Consider the following 18,831-nt stretch of genomic DNA (forward strand, 5'->3'; position numbering starts at 1 on the left):
TACTGCGGTTTTTCCCACCTGATGATGTCACTCTCTTCCTTCCTTTCTCATCTTTCTTTCTCTCTCTCTTTCTCTATCTTGCTTCTTCCTCTCTCACACTCTCTTCCTCCCTCTCTCATCTCTTTCTTTCCTTCTCTCTCTTTCTCTATCTCTTGCTCTCGAGCGGCGGGCGGGCGGGCGGGCGAGCGGCGGGCGGGCGAGCGGCGGGCGGGCAGCAGCGAGGAGCCGAAGATCGGGGTTTCCCCTTTGTGTGGGCGGCGGGGAAACCCCGATCTTTGGCTCCTCGCTGCTGCCGCGCTGCCGAGCAGATCAGCTGCTGGGCGGCCGAAGAAACCTTCCCTGGGTCTTCCCCGCCGCCCACGCAAACTCCACCATCTGCGCATGCGCGGCCATGGAAAAAGGGCACGCATGCGCAGATGGTGTTTTTACTTCCGCACCACTATATCGCGAAAAATCGAGTATCGCGAGGGGTCTTGGAACGTAACCCTCGCGATACTCGAGGGATCACTGTATATTCTTATTTAGAAAACCAAAAGTTTGATTATGCCAAGTCAGACTAATGTATTATTTAGCCTTATTTTGTATTGTCCTTTCCACTCTGCAAGATTTCAGCGACAATTTTGCTTGAATTGCTGGAAATTCAACATTAAGAGTTGTCAATCTAATTTTACATAGCTTCTTCTCTGCTAACATTGAACTGCTAATCAGAGCTTACAAAACATTTGTCAGACCAATTCTAGAATACACCTCAGCTGTATGGAACCCACATTGCATATCAGACATTAATACAATCTAGAGTGTCCAGAAATATTTCACAAGAAGAGTCCTTCACTCCTCCACCTGCACAAATATCTTACTCCACCAAACATAAAATACTGAAATTAGACAATTTACAATAACGTCACCTTCGAACTGATCTAACAATAATAGTTCACAAAATCATATACCAAAATGTCCTTCCTGTTAATAACTACTTTCAGCCACAACAACACACTAGCACGTAATAGATTCAAACTAAATTTAAACCACTCCAAACTAGACTGCAGAAAATACGATTTCAACAATTGAATGCCTGGAATTCAATACCTGAATCTGATATTTTTTCCCCAAACTCCCCAAACTTCAACCTTAGATTGTCTACAGTTGACCTCTCCTCTTTGTAAGGAGCGTGCATAAGCACACCATTGTGCCTACCATCCCTGTGCTACTGCCTTATTGTCTTCTTTTATCATTACTTTCTATGTTATGTTTATATATACTATCCTATACTAAATAAATTGAACATAGGAATTTTAACCACATACACACACACACACACACACACACACATATATTTGAAAATTCAAATGTGATATCAATCTACTTCTGCTTCCTTAAAAAGTAAGATGAGTTACTTCAAACAAATTTTATTTCAAAATGAAATTAAGCAGTATGTTATTTTCTATTCAGAATTCTAATATACAGTAATATAGTTCCTTGATACCTTGTAGTGTATTTAAAAGTAAAAAAATCTGCAACTGTGCTAATCTATTCTGCAAACCAAAATGAATCCCTCAATTTTCTCTTAATATATGAGAGTGTTTTGGATGAAATGAATGACAGAAAAGTGTTTTTATATGCAGAACTATTTTTAAAAAATCTGAAATATTGAAATCAGATTTTACATACTAATTTACTATGTTTCCAACTAACGGGACCAGAGGAATTTGTAAAACACATTAGTTGTTGTCATTTCTTCCTTAGCACCTGAGAATAGCTTCTTTTTCGACTGACAAAAATTTCTTTAGATTGGGTAATTAGTGACAAGTGACTAAGAAGGACTCAGGAGTCAAACTTAAGCCTCTTGAAGCATCTTCATATAAACAAGTCAAACCACATCACTCGCTGTTCCTCTTTTGTTTACTGGGAGAAGAGTTCAAACAATTTAATGAGAGGATTACCATACTTCAACTCTATTGTAAAAGATTAATTGATATTTTCCTGTTAGGGGGTTGAACCATTTGGATTTGGCCTCCTATCCCCTATTGTTATTGATGCTGTGATCAGCGGAGCAAAAGTTGCTTAAAGGTTAGACAAACTTTGCAGCATAAATAACATGAACTAATTTATGTTAACAGCCAAAGGAATTCTCTGAACTGCTCCCTGTATCTGGCATTTGAACAGTGAAAAAAGGAAGATCCTTTAGAAGCCTAGAATGTGTTAGAAGCCTGAAATTATATTAAAATAGTATCATATTTGTTAGAAGGAGGCAATGCATCTTTTAAAATAATATCACATGAACATCAAGAAACACATTGCATGGCAAATAGCATCCAGCATCTTTAAATATACTTGTTTGGTGTGCAGCCTTGCAAATTCTTTTTTAACTGTGTGCATTGAGGACATATGGCTGCATATTTGGATAACCCTATTTGCATTTTTCAAATGTGTAATATTTTTAACTACTCATTTGGCTTTTGCTTTCAGAAAAAGTAGACAGCTAGTGTAACCATTTTGAACAGGCAGTTTACTTAATTCTTTTCAAAGAACAAGAAGTAGACAGTATTTGTGTTCATAAATCATTTTAACATAGATGTTTGTGTTTTTATGTCAGGAAATGTAAGCTGATAATATGATTTATATGAAGCAGGAAGGAAAAAAGAAAAGGTTCTGTTTGCTGGAAGCAAAAGGTGCACAAGACAACTGAAAAAGTCCTTTTCACCAAAGATACAGTACAAAAGTGTATGAAAGCTCTCTTCTATAGCCTTGATTTTGAAAATATTGTTCTGTAATGGCATAAATTTTAAAAGAAAACGAGAGTATTCAATTGAGAAGAATATAAAGTATGAGTAAGAAATAACATTTCATAATTTTGCAAACTGAGAATCAAACTACTGAATTTTATAAATCTGTACTTAAAACTAAGACATTTATCAGAAAAACAGCTAGGAAATTATTATTTTTAAGATTGAGAAAAATGCAACTATTATTCAGCTTACTTTATTATTCATATAGATAAAACATTTTGTTGCATGTTATTTTAATAATAAAGTTCGGATATATTGCCATTAATTTTTTAAAAATTCATATTTTTTGAATATATTTGGTTGAATTAGTGATGTTGTACAAGAATATCTGGCTTTTCAAGATACGTATACTGAATGCATTACTTGGTAAAATACACAGTGATCAATATATTGTAGACATGCTGGAGTATATTAGAGATATAATTAGGTATATAATGCACATATTTAAATATTTCAGTGTCACTTTTAATTGACATGAAATAAGATATTTTAAGGCACTTATTGATGGATTATAGATTAGATTAGATTAGATTTATTCGATTTGTATGCTGCCCCTCTTCTTGCAAAAGCTGTTGATTAATGACCAGGTGAACAATGAAATTAAAGCAAAATACAAACATGTATGCTATTTCTGATATTGAATATGGACAAATTTTATTGACCTTAAGCTGGGCATATGTACTTAACCTTATCGATTAACTTGAGCCCATTTGAGTGGAATGAAAACTGTTTTACCACAAGATGCTACGGTATGATCCTATGTCAGCCTTTCAGTCTTCTGATCTTAAAAGCACAGCTTAACGTATTGATCCTACTCATTGGTTCTGCTATAATAAATATTACATTCTTACTGCAAGTCTCCACTGTCATTTTAAGTGATTGGAGAATGGAGCTGTAATCAGAGAAAGTCTTGTGAAAGATAATCTTTCTTTATTCATCTCCCTTCAGTGAAGGAAGAAATAGGGACCAAGGGACAGCAGTAATTGCTGTCATAGTTCTTCTAAAATCTCTTTCCTCAGTGACAAAGTACCAGAGCTGTACAATTTAGTATTTATCCATTTAAAGGCAGAAGTTTTCAGAAACATGCATAAATGCAATCAATCAATAGAATGGTTTTATTCTTGTCTGAAAGGGGGGGGGAGAACCCCCACATGAAGCAAAGAATTCTGTTCTAAAAGAACAAATCAGATTTTTTTAAAATAATAAATTTTATATAATGATCAAATAAGTTTAATTTATTTGATTTATAAGCTGTCCAACTCCTGCCGGAAGTTGTTTTGGGGTGAACATTATTACTGATAATATTTCTATTCTGACTTTATTTTTCTTCTCAGATGTGCAATAATCTTTTAATTAGCATCCATCCAAAGATAAGCATGTAGGAAAAGAAAAATAAGTAGCTACAAGCTTTCCAAATAGAAAAAAAAAGCACATACAGTAACAACAACAATACACAATTGCATCTTTCTATTTAAATGCAAGAATTAAACAGAAGGAATACCAGACTTAAACAAAGAAGAAGACAGATGTCCAGAAGTTGTCATTAGCTACAGCACACAGATTGTGATTAAATTTTAATGTGGCGTTTAACTTAAGTAAAGGTTTTTTGCTTATCAGAGAGAAAAAGGCTGGGGAAAATATTGTTATTGATTTCATTGCTTTAAATGTAACTGATCCTTTAAGTAATTTTTCTAGAGTTTTGGTGTCACTTTTTGGACTGAAAGAGTCATTAGAGGCTATGTTCATTTAAAATTCTGTGTCTAATGCATAAATTGCTCTCCAGCAACTTCCAATTTCTATCTATAGAAAACAAAACAAAGCATTTAGTTGAATGAATAACAGCAACACACAACTGTTCCCGGTTGGTTGTGTTAATTTATTGGCGTTAAAGCTTTCATAATTAATTTCAGAGTTTTGTCATGCAATTCTTTTCTATAAATACTACATGTTCTAAGTAACAAATAAATGGCAAATTTGGATTAAAAATTCTGCCTTAACGTTTGTTTTGTATGTATACATTTATTTATGTATACATTTGATATGTCTTTCATTTATCCATGGAAATAATGATGTAAGCTACGATTTTAAAGAAACAAATTTGAAAAAATATAAGATTCCAATAATGTCTATATTTACTAAAACACATTTTGAAGAAAGAAACATCTGATATTTTTTTACAAATGGTTAAAGTTATGAATACCATTTAGGCTCAGTCATGTTTTGATATACCAACATTTTTTTACATTAATTTTAAGATCCCTAGGAGTAAAGGTAGTAATGCAATTTTGAGTTTATGGCTTTATATTTGAATAAACAAAAAGATGGCTGAGTGAATGTATCTCTGAAATTTTGCTCATTAAATATATTATTAAAGATGGCCAGAGTTTTGTCAAATTTGGAATCAAGCCATGCCTCCTCAATTCAGAAATACTTTATGACAATTGAAACTATTATTTATAATAATATTTAAATGATATATGGGAGAAAGATAAAGAAAATTCTACTTAGGATGTAATAGGATCATAATATTTGGACTTAAACATAGCTTCGGGAACTAAGATTGATATGACCATGTCTTCTCTAAAGGAACAGCTTCCAAAATACCTCTTCACAAATAGTCCTTGACTTACAACCACAACTGAACCCAAAATTTATGTTGTGAAGCAAGAAATTTATTAGGTGAGTTTTGCCCCATTTTGCAACTTTTCTTGTCACCTTTGTTAACTGAATCACTGCAGTTGTTAGATTAGTAATATAGTTATTAAGCTAATCTGGCTTCCCCATTGATGTTGCTTCTCAGGAGGTTGTAAAATTTGTTTGTTTGTTTGTGTTATCTATCTATCTATCTATCTATCTATCTATCTATCTATCTATCTATCTATCTATCTATTTAAATGTATATGCCGCCCAACTCACAAAGGACTCTGGGCAGCTTACAACAAAAACTACACATCAAAAAATATTTTAAAAACAGTTTAAAACCCATATATATAAAATATCACAAATATCATCACATGACCCCACAACACCACAACCATCATAAATGTGAGTCAGTTGTAACAGCATATACCTTGAATAAAGAGATACATGTAACGATATAAAAAATAATAATTTTAGAAGAGACACCGATAGGAACACTGGGAACATACTACCAGTATGTTAAATAAAAGATGAATTAGGTGAAGGTTAAGAGGGAGAAAGAGGAAGTAGAAAGGGGAGGGAGAAGAGAAGGATTGGAGGGATGTAGGAAGGGGGATACAAGGAGTAATAAGGTAGAGGAAGGAGATGGAGACGGAATAGGGAGATGGAGACAGAAAGAGGAGAGTGTGAAGAAAAGAAAAAACAATATAGAATAGGTGCAAAAACAAGATATTGTTTAATGATTGATTGGATAAAAATGTATAATTATGGATGTTATTGACAAGTTTTTAGGTATATGTATTGATATATATAAGAATATTCTGGAGAAAAAAATATTTTTTAAAAATAAATAAATAAATGTGAGTCAGTTGCCAAGTGCCTGAATATACGTCTGATGACCATGGGGATACTGCAATAGTCCTAGGTGTGAAAAATGGTCATAAATCACATTTTTCAGTGCCGCTGTAACTTTGAATGGCCACTAAATGAACTGTTGTAAGTCAAAGATTACCTGAATTTGAAAGTTTTCTCTGTTTGAATAGCTCCAATTGTGATTTCAAAATAAAGGGCCATTAGTAGGAGTAAATAGTAACAACTCATCAGCAGTTGATATCTATTTTGCTGACTAATCAGGCATATAGATGAAAGTGATCAAAGTTTTCTCTGCAAATATGGAGGTTATTTCTTTCTAAGGGTATAGCAGTTGTTTCTAAACTTACATTAAGGCATATAAATCAAGATATGCAATTTTTATGCAAATATGGCACTTATTTTGGTCCCGTTTCTCCTCTTCTTTGGCAGTGCATCAGGGGCCATCTCATCGCAGTTGCATATTTGCTTTGAGGAATATTGGAACAAATTTCTCTTATTACTTGGATAACTAAATGTAAATTTAAGAATACTAAAGGGTTCACCAAGCCTGGCATTAAACAAGGTTGTGTTTAATGCCAGTGTCTACTGTTTGACATGCAACTTCTGTCAGAAGTTTTGCAGGTTCCCGAATTCAAAGGTACAATTTTTCAATGTTTTTTCCCCCTCTACTTCCTATTATCGGCGTTCTTTCTGACTCCACCCTCGTTGCTTTATTCCCTGAAACCATCATTCTTACCTAAATTGAGTATAATCATTTCCTCTCTCTTATCTGCATAATTTCTTTTTTCCCTTTCTCTCCTAAGGCATCATTTTACATCTGCAAAATTTAAATCTAATTTCTTTGTTCATTCACAAGAACATTCATGGGCTTAGAATGTCTTCTTTACTTCCCTTGGTATCTATTATTAAGCATGTATTAAATTCTTTAAAAAATGTGTCCCTTTCTTGTTCTTCATATGAAAATGATAACTGATCCCATGTTATCATGTTTGCATCAATTGATTATAAGGCATTTATGCTTTAGCACACTCCACAGATACCCTTTAAACAACAGATTGCAGGACAAATTCACTTAAAACTGAATCTGGATGTCTTATTTTTAGTTGGAGTTTGCATATATGTGAATACTGTTTAGTTTCTGGGTAAATTAATTACATTAATGATAGAACAAGGACAAAAATAGTAAAAATTGTATATTGGTAACTCTGCTGATAGTAAGAAGTTACTTTAATCTGATCATATTAATTTCATCAATAATTGTACTACAAACAATCCATGATAGAATTCATATAAATTATTCCTATTAGTTAATTGTATTCAGAACTCCCGTATTTAAGTGCAAAATGACCTTCTGAAGTTTGTTCTTGTGTAGTTTTTGGCTCTGGAACCATCACTGCCATACGGTCTCTTTCCACATGGTGATTGTGCCATCTGGATAATGTGTCAACATTAATGTTCCACGCCCCCAGATTTCTGTGCTTGACAGTGAAGACAAAGTCTTGAATTGCTACAGCCCACCTCCATTACAATTCATCAAGTTTTAAGCAGTTTCAGTGGTTGGCACTTGTATATTATTCACTGTCACTGCTAAACTGTGTTCTAGATTCTCTTAATAGAAAGTCAATATTAGGATTATTCTTGAAAGAGAGTGAAATAGATATAAGGCTTTGTGATAGAAACAGACTTGAATGCCAAATGACCCTGAAATACATTGAAGATCCATTGATTATGATGGCTGCCATGGAAACCATGTAGTAGAGTATAAATTCCAAAATATGTGCAGACTTAAAGAATGAATCATATTGTCACAGTCCATGGATAAAACATGGATTGTAGCACTTTGGATCCAAAGTCCCCAGTTGGATTTGGATGATGTGTTGGGGGCTCCATTCCCAAAGGTAGGTAGGACCAGGACAAACACTGATGTATATAATATAATTATTTTATTTGATGTAAGATTAAACTTCAAATCTAATGTCAATATTATTATTGACTACACTTTTAACAGTATTCTCTTTGAGGAGAAAGAACAACTTTCAGAAAGATTTATGAAAGCACTCACAAAAAGGATAAGGGCATATAAACAGTGGTGGGATTCAAATTTATTTTATTATTTATTTTATTAGATTTATAAGCCGCCCTTCTCTGCGGACATTTTTTTTACTACCGGTTCTGTGGCTGTGGTTTGGTGGGCATGGTAAGGCTTGGTGGGTGTCGCTTGGTGGGTATGGCTGGGGAAGGATATTGCAAATCCTCCATTCCCTCCTGATCAGCTGGGACCTGGGAGGCAGAGAATAGACGGGATTGGGGCCAGTCTGAGGTAGCATTTACCAGTTCTTCAAACTACTCAAAATTTCCGCTACTGGTTCTCCAGAACTGGTCAAAACCTGTTGAATTCCAGCAATGACAGAAGGTTTCGGTAGTCCAGTAGTCCATAAAAGACCCTGGAGTATTAAGCTGTAGACCTCTGTAATATTATTGTTGCTGATATTAGTATAATTTCAGCAATCCTATTTTTGTTTTTAAAAAAATGCTCTGGTTCTTTCACTGGTGAAAGGAAACATGTCAAATTGTTGCAAAAGTATCACAAGTGAAAGATGAAAATGTTAGCCTTTTTAAAGACCAAACTAACACCCACAAAGATGTTATTAATACACACAAATATATAATACAATTCCTTTCATTTATTCAACGGCCCATATTGTAAAATATAGCAAAGCATCATGACGTTAGCATTGTTTGTTTCTCTTGATGCACTGGTATGTGGAGAGCCATATTTTATCTCCCTCCCTGTACAGTTTTTTTTTCATACATTTCCTTAGGTCCCCACTGAGTGAAAGATAACAAAATGCATGTGCGTGGTGATGACAGATGCCATCTGTGTTCTATTACCACTGAAAGGTATCTCTTCTCTTTCATCTCATCTAACCAAGCTGGTGACTGCCAAGTTCGCAAATGATGAACATGGAGGTGCCAGTGTTCTAATAGATGACTGTAAGGGGCTAGCTGACACAAGCTCTGAAGAACTCTGTCAATATCAAACAAACTGTGGATCTCAAAATAATGTCTCAGACTAATGAATGGAACTCATAAACGCAGAAAATTGTACTGAAGATTGAACTGCGGCAATTCCATTCTCACATTGGTTCTTTCCAACAAACCACAGGTAAAGTACAAGTGACTTTACCAGAAGATTAAAAGGAGATCTTCTATATATAAAATATATATCTGTATGTATATTTGGTTTTTATAATAAGGGTTTTTTAGTTATTTTAGTATTGGATTGGATTGTTACATGCTGTTTTTATCATTGTTGTTAGCTGCCCCGAATCTACGGAGAGGGGCGGCATACAAATCCAATAAATAAATAAACAAATAAATGAATGAATGAATGAATGAATAAACAAACAAACAAACAAACAAACAAACAACAAACAAATGAATAAATAAATATTCTCAATTCCTGTCAATGATGCTACAGTTACAGTACATAGTAAAGTGTTTGTCACTACTATTGTAGTATTGGTAGTATTGTAGAATATGTATGTGCTCTTTTAAGAGTTCTGAATTTCCTGAGCAGGACTTTCCTACACAGTCTAAAACTCACCAAGTTAGAACCTTTAACCTTGAAAGGATTACAAAAATTGGCCGCAAGCAATTGAAGGATCCCTTCTTTCCATTTAATTCACAAATGACATATTGGAATGTTCTTTGATGAGAACCCTATCTCAATGGAAGGTACAGTTTTTTATCAGAAAGGATAATTGTGAAGAAAGCTCAGCTAGGCTCTTCATGGTTATTTTTTGCTTTCAAAAAAGACCATGTTTATTATCCCATAGGTTGTAAACTGATTTTATTCTTGGTTTTGAATTGAGTTTTCCTTTATGAACTTAGCCTTCTTTCATTTAAATATCTTTGGAAGGGCAAGGCATAAATAAATAAATAAATAACTTGTGGTTTGAATCTTCATGCTTGCAAACTATACAATGCAATCTTATCACTTAGCGTTTGTCAGATTTATTCCTTTCGAACTAAGATATACTGTATATTATTGCACCTGGGCAATTCTAGTCATTAATATATACTGTAGCTGTGGACTCCATTCTAGAAGCACTAAAGCCTCTGGATAGGAAGGCAGAAAAATAATGACAATGAAGCATTCCCTTCATCCAGTGACATTGGTAGACTCTACTTACCAAGTAGCATAGGTTATACGAAATGTTGCAAATATATCAGACAGTTGTATGAGAATAAAGAATAATTGAAGAATATCTGAAGCACAATAAAGGTACATTAAACACCAGGCCTTTTTTGTAATCATTTCAAACCATAGGTAAATTTCAACTTTTGGAATTTGAGCCTGGGTGGGCGCAGTGGTTAGAATGCAGTACTGCAAGCTGCTTCTGCTGACTGCCATTCAAATATCACCAGGCTCAAGGTTGACCCAGCCTTCCATCTGGGTAAAATGAGGACCCAGATTGTTGGGGGCGATATTCTGACTCTGTAAACCCTTAGAGAGGGCTGTAAAGCACTGTGAAGCAATATATAAGTAAAAGGGCTATTGCTATTATCCAAAATCATTTTATCAATCAGAAGTTAATCTTTTGTACCTCTGTTTTATTTCTTTTCTGTTCTATTGGAATGATGTTATTTTCCTCTAAATAATCTTTCATGTCGTCTGTTATTATGCCCATGAGTTGTTTAAGCATTATAATAAAAATGTTATCAGCCTAAGTTTCCCAATGTGGTCCTTTTTGCTGGACCTGTTAAATCAGATACATTTTGCCTGTTATTGACCAATAATTGATTTCTCCTTTATGCAATATTTCATTCAAATATTTAACAGAACTGGAAGAGACCTTGGAGGTCTTCTAGTCCAAACCTCTGCTCAGGTAGGTAATCCTATATCATTTCAGAAAAGTGGTTGTCCAATCTCTTCTTAAATAGGTCCAGAGCATTCACAATTTCTGGAGGCAAGTCATTCCATTGATTAATTGCTCTAGCTGCCAATAAATTTCTCCTTAGTTCTAGATTGCTTTACTCCTTGATTGGTTTCCATTCATTGTTTCTTGTCCTGTGATTTGGAAAATAGTGTGACTCCTTCTTTATAGCAACCCTGAGATTTTGGAACACTGCTATAATCTCACCCCACTAGTCCTACTTTTCATACACAACTCCAACAACCATTCTTTGTATGCTCTGACCTCCAGTCCCCTAATCATCTTTGTTTCTCTTCCCATTTGAATTAAAAAACATAAAATTGATTGTTTCCAAAAGATTCCAGTTTTTAATCCTTTTTTCACTTGCTTTTTACTAACTTTGTCTTTAACTTGATGAGACCCTCTATGAAGGCAATGAGTAGTTAAGAAGTTTAATATAAATAAATAAGTAAATAAATAAATACTTTTATCCATCCAGCATTTTTAATATAGTCTGAGTTTCTCATAGATTTTTCCAAAATTGGATTCTTTCCTTTTTGCTTAGTTTTCCATTTTCATAATTTCTACTGCCATTTATACTTTGGTAGCGTCACCACTGGTCTGATTGAAATAGTTGGTTTTGCTTAAATTGAGTTATTTGTGTCATAGCATTCAATTTCCCAGTTATTCCTATTATTTATTACTTTATGCTTTCTTGAACTTCTTTAATTTTGTGCTAAGTACCGTAATACCTTTATTTGTTTATTTATTCATTTTTTTTATGCCGACCTTCTCCTTAGACTCAGAGCGGCTTACAACATGTTAGCAATAGCACTTTTTAACAGAGCCAGCATATTGCCCCCACAATCTGGGTCTTCATTTTACCCACCTTGGATGGAAGGCTGAGTCAACCTTGAGCCGGTGATGAGATTTGAACCGCTGACCTACAGATCTACAGTCAGCTTCAGTGGCCTGAAGTACAGTTTTTTGTGTCTATGGAGATTCTCAGTCATCCAGGTTATGGTTGTTCATATGCTTTGTTCACTCTGGATTGCAAAAGCCTCCTTAAGAGCCACCAAAATGCTCCTCTGGCAGATTAGAAAAGCCCGAGATGGCTGGGATTAAAGGGGGAATGGCAGGAAACTGGCTGGACCTTTGTGCCGCTCTCAAATTTCCTGGAAAACTTTTCCAGGCTCGGGTTCTTAAGTAGAAAACGGTTCTTAAGAAGAGGCAAAAAAATCTTGAACATCCGATTCTTATCTAGAAAAGTTCTTAAGTAGAGGCATTCTTGAGTAGAGGTACCACTGTATCCTGTTCAGAGCCTGAATTCTTTGGAGAAATCCTATCCATTTATTGGGAAGCAACAATTGAAAATACAGAAAGAAAGAAGGTATGGTATCTAAATTTCTTCATTTTGAAGTTTTGGCATTGTGCTGCCAATCAGCCAGGCTGCTCCAACTTCATCCAAATCATCATCAGCTTCTGACAGTTATCAGAATACAAGTGACAAGCAGGGAAATCATGAGAGCTCTGAATCCCATGGTTTACATGACAGGAATGATTTTGGATATGCTCCTCCAGGAGCAGCTGAAAAGAAATTATGTACAGTCCCAGGCTTCTCCCTGATATTTTCAGGACCTATGCATAAGGAGGTTCATAGCTTCATTTTTTAAAAAAAATATTGGAGGTGACTGTCTTATTAGTGATCTGGTGGGAACATGTAATAATAAAACTTTCCAGGTGCTTGATATAATGATTCCTAAAAAACAATCTTCTTATTCAAGTTAGAACTTGTGGTGTCTCGTAGAACATAGAACCATTAATGGCAATGAGATATGGAGAGATGAAGCTTATGTGATAATGGAACAGGTCTAAAGAGAAATATAATTGAATTCATACAGCCATAAATTATATAGACATAATTATAAGACATTGTAGTAATCAGGGAAGAAAAGAACTACAGTAAGGGTTTTCCTTTCTTATTGTATTTGTAAAGAACCAATGAACGGAAGCTTTTAGAGTTATTGGCTAGATAATCATCTGGTTCTTCATTGTAGTAGTTGGCATTCTAGTGCAATTAGACTTTCACTGAATGATAATCCAAAAAAATGCAACTTGTTGGTTATGACCTATAAAGCCCTTCATGGCACCGGACCAGAATATCTCCGGGACCGCCTTCTGCCGCACGAATCCCAGCGACCAGTTAGGTCCCACAGAGTTGGCCTTCTCCGGGTCCTGTCAACTAAACAATGTCGTTTGGCGGGACCCAGAGGAAGAGCCTTCTCTGTGGCAGCCCTGACCCTTTGGAACCAACTCCCCCCAGATATCAGAATTGCCCCCACCCTCCTTGCCTTTCGTAAGCTCCTTAAAACCCACCTCTGTTGTCAGGCATGGGGGAATTGAGACTTTCCCTCCCCCTAGACTTATAAAGTTTATGCATGGTATGTTAGTATGTATGATTGGTTTCTAAATTGGGGTTTTAAATTAACTTAAATATTAGATTTGTTTACATTGTATTATTATTGCTGTGAGCTACCCCGAGTCTGCGGAGAGGGGCGGCATACAAATCTGATTAATAAATAAATAATAAATAAATAAACAAACTTGTTGGAATGCTGCAGTGTGTATAGAAATGTGATGTTTCCCGCATGCACGTTCACTCCACTCACTTGCACACATGCATCTTCCTCATGCAATTCTGCTCCCGTGCCTGCTCGGTAGCTATAATCAGCCCAAAACATGGCTGATGAGCTTATCAGCTGTGCTTCAAGCAAAGGAATAAAGGTAAGTATAAACCCGGGGATGGACAGGAGGGCCTTCTTCAAGCAGCGGCAGAAGAAAAAACTTCCAAACAGTCAAAAGTTTGAAAAAAATCCCCCCCCAACAAGAAAAAAGATGGCAGTGCCCACCAGTGACACCATTGTGACATCACCAGTGGGTTGCTACCAGTTTGGGCGATCCGGTCCGAACTGGGAAGGACCCACCCCTGGTTAATTCAATGGAGTTGTTAATTAAAGAAAATTTAACCTGTTCAGCTCACACAATATTTGTTCAAATGCTAAAGCCATTAAATGACTTGACAAGCTTTTAGTTCCCAATTAACTTGTAAAGATTTAATAGTCAATCATGTGATGAGAAAAAGCATTAACATTCTGATGGTTGTCAAAAACTTAGCACCAATGAGATATAAAAGATGGAGTACTAAGGAAAGTCGGGATGTCTTGAGGCTATTCATCTCAAGGCGGTCTTTTTCTTTCACTCTTGAATTTACCTCACAAGGTAGTTTGAGGAAAACACTGAGATACTATCTTGAATCTCTGGAGAAAAGATTGGATGTAAATTCAACATGCAAACCAAGTAATATATATATATAAGATATTAAGATTTTTATTAATATTGATTGTTTCTTCATTGTTTATTTGACCCCTATGACAATCATTAAGTGTTGTACCTCATGATCCTTGACAAATGTATCTTTTTCTTTTATGTACACTGAGAGTATATGCATCAAAGACAAATTCCTTGCATGCCCAATCACACTTAGCCAATAAATAATTCTATTCTGTAAGCATGCTATCTAAGATGCCTTCAATTTCAAACCTGATTAATAAAGTTGATCTTGAAATAGCTGTATGTTTATGAATCTTCACTGCATTCATGAGAAATCATTGGAACTAATTTTCTAAAAGATTGTTGAAGTAATCTTTTATTGTGTGGTTTAGTTTCCCTCTCTAAGCAGCCAAACAACAGCATGATTAGTGACCTGGAAGCTCTGTTTCTTGAAGAAGCCTCCAAACAGCAGTATAGAACTGTTGACAATATATACTCTTACCTGAAGAACAGCAAATAAATTTGTATTGTTTCCTTGCATTCTGGGAAACTGTTGCCCCTTTCCCTTTCTCACCCCCCACTAGCAGTTGCTACCGAAGTAGACAGTAACTCAGTACATTTGCCACATGGAGTTTTGAAAGCAATTTCCTTGACACTGTTTTTTTTCCCCTGCTGTAAGACACTGATAAGACTATTTTTATGAGGTGGTTATAATATTTTTGATGGCCTTTTATAAAGAACTTAAGTAGGCACCAATTCTTTGTGCATGTATGTGAATCGGATGTTCGGCCTTATTTCCCATTCTCCTGATTATTGAAAAAGCAGCAGGACAACTATATAAATACAAGTTGACTCTGTTTCTTGAAAGCCAGCATTTTACATAGTGCTAAATGGTAGTGCTGCTTAAAATTAGATGCTTTCTCCTGCAAATAAGGTTAAAGCGACAAAGCAGCTGAATGTTGCAGGAGTCCTAGGGGCCTCACACAATCATTTCAGGCCAGATATTGTTTTATATGAAAGAACAGCTGTTTATGGAACATATGTCAATTTATATTAAATTACAACTTTGGAGATACTAAGTTGAAAACTTAAAGCAAGCCATATGATATTATGCATTACATCTTCTGCCCATTAAGGAATCTTAAAGTAAAGCAACCAAAGACAGAAAATACTGGTTCAAATTTCAACCCACAAGAAGGGTGAATATACCCTCAATTTAATAAAATGTATAATGCAACTTCCTGAGGCTTAAATTTCTTACAATTGCTCTTTGAATGGGCACTTGTTTCCCCATTATTGGCCACTTTAATCTACTTATATTCTCGTTGTCTCATTTAAAGATCATTTTATAGGACTGAGTGATCCACGTTTAAAGTATGTGTTCCATGACTGCCTGGTGGAACAACACAACAGTTTACATATTTCTGATTGTGATCTCAAAAGTTATTTAAAAATCTATAGAGGCAATCCAATTGTCCTGAAAATATATACACACAAGTCTAATCTAAGGTGGCTAAAATGAAATAAATTCAGTTTGAGGAGACAGAAAGAAAGCCAAGACTGGGAAGTAAAGATCTTGTAGTAAATGGGCACTTGCAATGCCCAAGTTCGAAAACCCATCTCTCCCAGGAGAATATTAGAAAAGGGCAAGGAAGACAAGCAATTGGAAAAAGTAGAATGTTTGTGCTTTTCTTTGAAACAGACTGCATTAAATATTCAGCAAAAGCTGCAGGATCAGTTTACAATACTCTTCTTGTTTCTCATGTATCGGCTGACAGATGCTGTAAACATACACAGGCAAACATGGGCCTAAACTAGCAATGCTCCAATAACAAAGGGCAGAAAATCATTTCCTACAGCAATTACATTTGTACTTTTAAGATATGGAGAGCAGAATTTACTTCCTTCTAGACATGCAGAATTTGAGAGTTGGGTGTTATATTCCCTTAGCTCATATGCATGTGAATATTTGGTACTGATAGGCAATAAGTAAAAGATTTCACCTAATTAGCTCTGTGGAAAAAAAGTATTGCCTATTATATGCATGTCATTCTTACATGTACACTTAAACACAATATCCTCACAAAATTGTCCCTTTCTTCCCCAAACCATATTTTGGATAGATTTCACAGGGTGAAAATGGGCCTGGATCAATGTCAAACAGTTGACCTTGGTTAAGAGATGGTAGCTGGTCTTTAAAACAGTCACTCCTTGTGTTTAAAAGATGTCACAGTAAATAAATTATGACTGTTTACACTTAGACCTAAGTGTCTTCTTTTTCCACACTATTTGGCTCTGATGCTATCATTCAGAGTGAACTAATCACACTGCTTTCCTCCTTTAAGATTTGAAATGTATGCTCCTTCCTTCCTTCCTTCCTTCTTTCTTTCTTTCCTTCCTTCCATCCTTCTTTCCTTCCTTCCTTCCTTCTTTCTTTCCTTCCTTCCTGCCTGCCTGCCTGCCTTCCTCCCTTCCTTCCACCATAAATTGCATTAATCTAATAGTCTGCATTTTGAGTTCCTTTTAAGGTGTTAGTATTAAAGCACTGAGAATGCCTAGCCTTCAGAGTAGAGGTCTCAGACTAGTGGAAATTCTAGGAGTCACTATACTCATAGAATTATCTGCACCTCATTGGAAGAGCTGTTCTAATGCTGCTAAATCTTTGTGGTAATTAATAAATTAAATAGCCTACAATCTTTGTCCCAAACAAAAATGTACCATTTCATTTTTTTTATTTTTGTATAGTCATCTGTGAGCATAACTGACAGCATAAGGAAATCTTCGGCAGTAACCTGATATTACACTATAATCCCAAGCATTGTGCATCGTAAGAGCTGAAGCCAGTAAAACTGACCCTGTGTATTTTTCTTGACTCTGCTGGATCGTATGAAATATCATAATTGGTTCTGGCACCTTATTGCATATTATTATAACTTTGAGATGCAACAGTTTTATAGAACATATGGGCTTCACAGCCTCCAAACATATAGATGATACACCCTTTGAAGGAGACCTTCTGTCTTGTTTTGTTGAGCTTTGAAAGGTCAGGTAAATTTTGTTATCTAGTTGTGTTCTTAAATTCTTCAGTTGCTTTGCAATTTTGAAGTAAATATGCTAATGGGTGACTTGTTTTTTGAGACTTCTATATTAAAATTGAATGTGATACATATTTATGCAAACTACTGATATTGTGGTATCTTTTAATAGCTGTTTTTAAAATATGCAACACCTTGAATAAACACTAAGAAATAGTGTTCTGGGTTCTATATTTTCTTTGTCACATTGCATTGTTTCATACCAGGTGATAACCTATCCCATTATAAACCACATAGGATTGAGGGTAAATATATATTGTTTTTCTTCTATATAAAGTGGTTGAATGGAGTGCCCACTTCTCAGTGCACATAGAAAATATAATTATGCAAACTCAATGCAATATATCAAAGTGAGTTGTAGCAGTTCTTACTTTTCTCCCCAAACTGTATACATCTCCTATAAAAACAACAAGGCATGGCGGGGAATTTTGATTCCCGAGAATCTTCAGAAGACAGAAGGATAGCATGATCCATAGTAGATGTTGATGGAAATTAATAAACTATTGTTTAGCTGAATGAACCAACATGAGTCTTTATTATTATTATTATTATTATTATTATTATTATTATTATTATTATTTATTATTTATTATTTATTATTTATTATTATTTATTATTATTTATTATTATTTATTATTATTTTTTATTATTATTATTATTATTATTATTATTATTATTATTATTATTATTATTATTATTGCTCTTGGGTGGAGCTCCAAATTTTGCTACCAGTACTGTGTACCTGTCCATACCCGTAGAAGCCCATCACTGCTTATAGGGTGAGAAGTACAATATACACACACATTAGAGGGAGGGGAAGCATTTTCATAGGTATAAGCATTAAGAGCAATTGAGGTTCTAGTTCACAGTGCCATCAGTAGAGTTATTCTTGTTTTTTTGTATAGCATTTTATTCTCTTGAAGAAAACTAAGGAAATTATACGGGCAATATGCAGTTAAGAAATTAAATAAAACCCATTCTGAATAATAAAAATGCAAATGTAAAGCAAAAAGACACTTTATTTTCCAGATAAGCCATACAGAGGCAATCACTATATAAGATAGGAGCTTGCCTACTCTGTTCTAACTCCATGAGAGGTACAGCATATGATTTGGCTGTATGTCTGATTTTATTCTATGCAAATATTCCCTATTTTTGTAGTTCAGATTGCTATAGCATCTTGAAAAC

At 35.0% G+C, this 18,831-nt stretch overlaps 1 pseudogene; it reads left to right on the forward strand.

Annotated features, from left to right (window-relative positions):
* The first annotated feature begins 13,957 nt into the window (after positions 1-13,957).
* LOC139161262 (uncharacterized) overlaps positions 13,958-18,831 on the forward strand; it is a 103,957-nt pseudogene continuing 99,083 nt past the window's right edge.

Source organism: Erythrolamprus reginae, chromosome 1, assembly GCF_031021105.1.
Source record: "Erythrolamprus reginae isolate rEryReg1 chromosome 1, rEryReg1.hap1, whole genome shotgun sequence".
NCBI classification, from domain to species: domain Eukaryota; kingdom Metazoa; phylum Chordata; class Lepidosauria; order Squamata; family Dipsadidae; genus Erythrolamprus; species Erythrolamprus reginae.